The following is an 8,213-nucleotide window of genomic DNA, read 5'->3' as shown; positions in this document are numbered from 1 at the left end:
CACATAACTTCACCAGGACATAAGTGTAGGTTTATGTCTACTGGCAATACCTCAACTCTTAAGCCTGTTCCTATTCATTTTATACCTGTGATCCTCATCCCACCATAAAGTATGTATATTAGGTGTGTATTTCCTGATATAGAGAATTAGTAATAGAGGCTCTGGCTTGTTAAATGGCTTGTTTAAGGTCACAAAATTGATAAAGGGTGGAGTCAGGGTTAGAATATAAGCCTATGTGATACATCCTGTCTTTACTACTATTGTCTCCCTCTCCTTTACTTCCTGAATTCACCATCTGAATATATTCTATACCCGATGAGACCCTTTCTACAATGCACATCCCATATTGTCTCTGTCCAGCATTAATCACTTCAGTGACTCCAAATTATCTACAGAGGGAAGTCGAACATCTCTGTAGAACTTGCCTGACTCTACCTGGTTGGAATCCTGCCTACCTCTTTGGTATCACCTCTTGGGGGTACTGCCTGCCAACCTCCTTGGGTGTAGTCTACAGCCTAATGCACTACTTGTAGCTTCCCCACATTTGTCATGTTGTTTTATGTCTCTCTGCATTGATTCATGCCTGGGATGCATTTACCCATCTACTTTGAGACTTCCTATTCATTTCTCAGAACTCTTTTTGAAATTCTGGTCTACAAGTAAAACTGACCACTCCCATGGTGGTGGCCATCATGATTTTTTTTTTTTTATAGTTTATTTATTTTTGAGACAGAGAGAGAGAGAGCATGAGTGGGGGAGGGGCAGAGAGAGAGGGAGACACAGAATCTGAAACAGTCTCCATCCTCTGAGCTGTCAGCATAGAGCCAGATGTGGGGCTCGAACCCACGAACCGTGAGATCTGACCTAAGCTGAAGTCGGATGCTTAACCAACTGAGCCACCCAGGTGCCGGGTGGCCATCATGATTGATTGACAGTCCTAACTGCTGCTATCAATATCCACCAACGCTTTTGCTTCCGGGCTATGATTCCAGTGGGCTGCTTTGAGTCCAGGGCTGCTACTAGTTCAGGTCTGTTTCTGTGAAACACAGGACTCCTCTAATGGGGGACTGTAGCTCAGGGATGTCCCATGGGACTAGAGGAATCTTTCTTGAAACTGTGCAGCAGTTCCAAACTCTTTCTATCCATACTTCTGCCTTTCTATTCTCCTTTACCCATGTCAGACTCCTACCCTAGTCTGAAAGTTGTCTTTTCTTCCTATTGATCGCTCACCCTTTATCCTTCACAGACATTTCTCCCAATACATTTCTTTTATGTCTATTTCCATCTTGGTGTGTGCTCTTTGATGGGCCTGAACTAACATAGCCATATGGGTACCCTTCTCTATCCTGTACATATACCATCACAAGCAAAATAGCACATTTATTTCTTATTTCTCTTTCCTAATCAGATTATAAGAACAGTAAAATCAGGAAAAAACATTGCATGACTTCATTTATTTTTAGTACTTAGCAGATCGCTTAGTACTTAGTTGGTACTTAATGAGCATTTGGATAAATGAGTGTTAGAAACATGATCTTATCTAACATGAGTTTATTTAGGTCAAAACAAACCAAACTATGTGTTTTACTTCTCAGCTAACACTGCCAACCAATGTGAAGATACCTGGAAGTTAGCTTAGGGTCACCAATGTGAGGCTTACGGTTTACAGTATTACCATTTGGCTTCTATATGCCCAAAATATTTTCTTGAGTTCAAATGAGTTTTCATGCTTATGAACTTAATTTAACTAAACTGAAATCTTGAATTCTCACTGAATATCTCTCATCACTAAATGAAGCAGCCTTGATTAATCACTCTGAGCATTTCAAAATATTCTGTCAGTTAACCTATATTTAACATAAGCATCTGTAAAATCTATATGAGAGCATTCATTAGAAGGAAAGCATATTCTTGGAGAGCTATAAAATCAGATAGTAATTCTTAATACTTCAAGTTAGGAGTAGGGTATAGCATGTTTCTATTTATTACTAGCAAATCCATTACAAACCTCCTCTAATTTATACAATGATAAAACTTAGTTTTTTTGTCAGGTTGGTGTGTGTGTGTGTGTGTGTGTGTGTGTGTGTGTGTGTGTGTGTATACATATATATATATAGTCTATTTATAATTGAATTTTCTCTTCACATAAAAATTACACTGGTTTGGCAATCTAACTCTGAAATATTATGCCATTACTTGATACCAGCCAATTCTACCATTTATTTCACTCCATTTTTCACACTTGGGATCTCTGTTAGAATTTTTTCTTTTATGTGTGTGATCTCTTAAATATGGTTTGTGCTGCTTTTGTACCAGGGATGATGATAATAATAAACATCATTTACTAAGTGTCTATTATACACACCAACAAGTATGTGTTAAATGTTACTATCCCCATTTTTCAAAGGATCAAAGAAGTAAAATAATTTGGAAAGCTACCACACAACTAGGAACTGGATTATCAGTGCTTTGAACACAGATGAGCCTAATTTTTTGGACTATCTAATCTTAGTTGTTTAGTGCTTTGACTCTAAGGATTAAATATCAATCTATTGAATATTTTTAATATTAAGAACATAAAGCTCTTCTAAAACCTTGAAGTTTATTCTAGAAGCAACACAGAACCACTTGGGTTTTAATGCAGAAGAAAATAATACAATTTGATATGTGATTAATATGTGGAAAGTGGATTATGTAAAAGATGTAAAGGGTGTTAGATAAAACTAGAAAAAGAGCAGGCACCTGGGTGGCTCAGTTGGTTAAGTGTCAGACTCTTGATTTCAGCTCAGGTCATGATCTTACTGTTTGGTGAATCAAGCCCCACATTGGGCTCTGTGCTAATGATATAGATCCTCCTTGGGATTCTTTTCTCCCTCTCTCTCTCTCTCTCTCTCTGCCCCTTCCCTGCTCTTACACTTGCTCTCTCTCAAAATACATAAATTAATTAAAAAAAAAACACCTAGAAAAAAGTGATACCTGCAAACTAGTTATTGACAAGTCTAGTAGGAAGGCACTAGGGTCTGATCCAGGAAAGTAGGCAATGGTATAGACAGGTAAGGAAGATTGGAGAAACCATTCTAAACTGAAATGAACTGTGCAAACACAAATGAACTGTGAGTCTTTGGTCAAACTGTTTAGCCATCATGCACGTTTGCCCCTGTGTATAATGGAGGCAATAAGATCTAGTTCAAAGTGTTATCATGAACTTTAAATAACAGTATACTATCATGTACTTATATGGTACATACTATGAATCTACATACTTTTATAAGTACTTATACTCACAGATTCAGTAGTTAAGTACTGTCATTATCACAGTTTTATAGATGAGGAAACTGAGGCACATTGATGAAAAGGACAAAGTGATGGAGCTATGGCAATATAAGATTACAATAATAGCATGAATTATATATCTGATACACAGTCTGTGCTTTATAAATGCCTGCAATTAACCACCTGGATTAATGTCCTTGAGAGGTAGAACCGAAGATGACTCATTTCTGTAACAGAGTAACCTAGCACTTGGTATGAACTAAACTGATTGTATTCTCATGGACACAGCACAGGTCCTTTTCTTGGTGCTGGGAGTACAGTGGTGAACTAAAGACGTTCCTGCCTTCGTGACATTTTTTTTCTGGTTGGAACAGATGTTCTGATGAATAGGTGATTGAGTGAAGGAAGCAGAGTTGTAAAACTAGTTTGAAATTATTTTCTGCAACACATTTTTTTTTTCTGGAAACATTTGCTCAAAAAGCTGCCATAGGAAGAAGTCTCTGCAACTTCTCTAGTGCATTTTCACTAAGGTCTGCGGGGGCAAATTTGTTTCAATTTTTTTTTTCCTGAGCTCTTCCCATTTTCATAGAGTTAACTTGGAACTCTGGACTGTTACAGGTCCAATGCTAGCTACAAACTAGCTTCTTATTTTCTGGTAAATCCTCAGCTCTTAATAATACTGCCTAAAGCAGAACACTCAATTAATGTGTGTTGAATGAATGGATGAGTGAATGAATAAGTAATGGCATTTTTTTCATTTTGTAGGCCATTCATTCCTTACATATAGTAAGATGATTTCTCAGAAAAAATGGAGTATTTAAGAATTAATTGACAGACGTGCTAGAATTTATGGCTGTCCAGAGAAGATATAACAATTTGAAAGTGGCTCTTCAGAGCCATTTATAACAAGCATTGATAAGATAATTTTAGCTATATTAATGCAATCATCAAAACCATGGGATCTCTTTGGATTTCAGAATTGTCATTATGCCATCTTTGTGTGTGTGTGTGTTTCAGTAAAACCCCACTTTCCAAATTCATGTCATAAACACTTTTGTAAAAACGTTAATGTTAAATATTTTACTATCTGGATGATATTCTTTCTATTTGCCCAATCCTATGTGGCTACCCACCCACTCACTTTAAGTAGAGTTGTAGAATTTCATCAATTCCAGATTGTATCTAAAAGCATTCATTTGTAAGACACAGTCATTATATTGTATCACTTTCTAGGTGGAGAAATGCTTGAAATTCACACGAGTAAATAATTATTTCCATGGAAGTATAAAGATACAAAAAACTGAAGGGGCAATAGGAGGCAAAGTAGCCTGGTAGAGATAGTGATGGAGTGCCAAGTAAGCATGGATTATATGATCTGGAACCATCACTGAACTCTTTTGTACCTCAGTTTCCTTGAGTCTGTTTCATTTAGATTATATTTTTGGGGATGCCATATTTATCTGCCTCAAACTAACCGCTGGCAGTTTTAAGCCAATCTATACAACACAGAATCAAAATCAACCATGTAATGCACTTACCCTAATATGGAACATATTGTATGTGTTCAACATATGCTATATACTGCTGTGATTTAATTGTAATGATGGAGACGATAGCAAATATTTCCTTGGTTTGGGACAGGTGTATTCAGAAACTGTCCCTTAGTTTGTTGCCAAGTATAGTGAATTATCTCTAGGATTCCCTCATCCTTCTCTTGGAACTTTTTCCTGTGACAGTTCAGAGTCATTGTAGTGTTCTCATCCAAATGAATAAAGGTCAGAAGAGATTAAGGTTTTGTTTTGTTTTGTTTTGTTTTGTTTTTGTGTGCCAGAATAGCTGTTTATCAGAAAGAAGCCAAGTGTCAGAACTAGAGGAAGACCCAGGCCCATGCTTTCATCCTTGCCCCCTTCTGCCAATGCAAGATCAAACATTCTCAAGTGATTATTTTGTGTGACTCATGCAATATCAAGTCGACTGGCATTTGTTATGGCTATTGGCTGGCTATTGGTAATCATGGAGTGAATTCTGGATTACTCTAATATTATAACAAATCAGTTGAGAGAAGCAATTACAAAGAAGAGTGAATCACTCCTGAGAATATTTTGAGAATACAACTCAAATAATACCATCAAATAACCAGGTCTTAAAGAATGTTACTATACTATCACTGACTCTATTTTTTAACTCATGATTAGGCTTCCAGATACTCACTAAACTTCCTCAGGTGTGAAAGTGACTGGTTTGGGGAACTCTGCTTTATTGACTCCAGATATTATATTACCGGTGTAGCAAAATGTTAACTAGCACTAGTTAACAATTTTTTTTTTCATTTTTGAGAGAGAAAGTACGAGCAGGGGAGGGCAAAGAGAGGAACACACACACACAGAATCCAAAGCAGTCTCCAGGTTCTGAGCTGTCAGCACAAAGCCTATTGTGGGGCTCGAACTCTCACAGCTATGAGATCATGACCTGAGCCGAAGTCGGTTGCTTAACTGACTAAGCTACCCAGGTGCCCCAGTAGCTAACACTGTTTAACTGTGTGTTAGAAAATAGCTAAAAGAGTAAATTTTAAAATTGCTCATCACAAGGAAAAAATTGTAACAATTTGAGGTGGTGGGTATTAACTCAACTTTTTGAGATAATTAGATACATTGTGGCAATATGTATAAACTTGCATAATGTCATATGTTAATTGTATCTCAAGAAAACTGGGAAAATAATTCTGAATTAAAATTGTTTTTTTAACAAGCAAAAAAGGCAGAAACAGACCCCTAGATACAGAGAACAAACTGGTGGTTGCCAGAGGGGAAAGAGGAGAGTGGGTGGGCAGGCAAAATGGGTGAAGGAGAATGGGAGGTACAGGCTTCAAGTTTTGGAATTAATAAACCATAGGGATAAAAGGTACAGCATAGGGAATACAGTCAATGTCGTAGGGTGACAGATGGCAGCTACACTTGTGGTGAGCATAGCATAACGTATAGAATTGTCAAATCACTATGTTGTACACCTGAAACTAATGTAACATCATGTGTCAACCATAATTTAAAAAAAATCAGTTTCTGTGTCACAAAACTGACTAGGTTGGCACCTATTTCATAACTTTCCAGCTGTATTGTTATGTAAATTACTTAACGTCTCTCTGCCTGTTTTCCCATTTTTAATGGGGATAATTACAGTAGCACCTCATGGGGTATTTGAGAATTAGGTGAAATAATACAGGTAATCACTGATAACAGTATCTGATGTATATCACAAGTGCTCAAAACTGTCAGATATTATTGGTATCATTATTAATTTTATTATTAGAGTAGGGAATATTTTCCTAACTCTATAAATCAGGTAAATATAAATTGCCCATTTTTAGATGTTAATAATAGTTACTACGGTAGAAAATGGCCTGTTTTATGATCCAAAAACCCAGTTGGTACTGAGTTCACCATAAATTAACTTTATGAACTAAATCAGATCTCTGAAAAATCAGGGAAAAACATGTTTGTGTCAATTGTAATATAATATACAATTTATATCAGGATTGGAAGAAGACTCCACTATTTTGCATATTCAAGTTGTCATGTCCTATTCAGTACCTTTTGAGGTTCAGATTACATTTTTTTCTGATTGTTTCATTTTATTTACTCAGCTCCCTTAGGAAAGTGACTGAAGTGATGTCATTATGTTAGTTGTATTGATGGAGATCTGAGACTCTGAATGAAGATGCACAACCAAAACACAGTGAAACAGAAACTGGACCTTAGGTTTTCTTGTGTCAAGAGAATAAACCCTTTTAACAAATATAGTTAAGTGCTGACCATGTACCAGCCATAATTCAAGGCACTAGAAGTATAGCAGTACATAAAATCAATGAAAATTCTCGCCTTCGCGGAGTTTACATGCTTTTCATGGGAAAAGACAAATGACTTTTAAAAATCTCTATGTGAAAGGCAGTTTACTAGATGGAATAAGTAAAGAAAAATTAAGGTGAGAACAGGGATAGGCAGTACGAGGCGCAGGGGTTCCTTCCGTTAAATAGGACAAACAGAGAAGCTTCACTGAAAAAAAAAGAAATTAATGAATCCCAGTGGAGGTTTGTAAGAGGTTCAGCTGGATCGACAGAAGAGCATTTCTTGGAGAGGGAACAGAAGAAGCAAAGTCCAGAGGATGAAACATACCTGGAATTTTTGAGAAAAGCCAGGAGGCCATTGTGTTGTCAGCACAGTGAAGGAGACATCTGAGAGCTAACACAAAACCAGAGCATGTAGGATTTTGCTAACCCTTTTATTGTTTTTGGCTTTTCTTGGAATAAGATGGAAGCTACTGGAAGATTTTGAAAAGAGAAGAGCCTTAATCTGATTTATCTTTTAATGGAATCATTCTGGCTGCTATTTTGAGAGTAGACAAAAGGAAGGGATAGAATAAAATAAGAAGACTCAATTGCAAAATACTTAAAACAACGTATAGTGGCTCAGACCAGTATTTTAGAAGTGTGAATGGGGAGAAGTAGTCCTATTTCAGACACATTTGAGATATCGTTTGAACTTAGCACCGATGAGATCTGTTAACATGCTTGATATGAGATATGAGGGAATGAGTGGAGGCAAGGTAACTCCAAATGTTTTGGAATGAAAAAAAATGGTGGGATGAAGTTGTCCTTATCTGAGAAAAAAAATTAGGAGGAGAAAATTGAAACTCAGGTTTAGATCTGCTAATTTTAAATTACCTATTAGCACTCTAAAGTGGGTCTGTCAAGTAAACAGTTGATTTAAGTATGGATGTCATGCAGAAAGATAGGATAAAATAGACATTTGGCAATCCTGGGTGTAAAGGCGATAGTTAAAATCATAAGCTTGCAACTANATGAGCACTGAGTGTTATGTGGAAACTAATTTGACAATAAACTATTTGTAAAAAAAAAAAAAATCATAAGCTTGGATTAGACCTTG

The sequence above is a fragment of the Crocuta crocuta genome, unplaced genomic scaffold (assembly GCF_008692635.1).
Source record: "Crocuta crocuta isolate KB4526 unplaced genomic scaffold, BGI_CrCroc_1.0 scaffold34, whole genome shotgun sequence".
NCBI lineage: Eukaryota > Metazoa > Chordata > Mammalia > Carnivora > Hyaenidae > Crocuta > Crocuta crocuta.
This window is presented reverse-complemented; position numbering follows the sequence as displayed.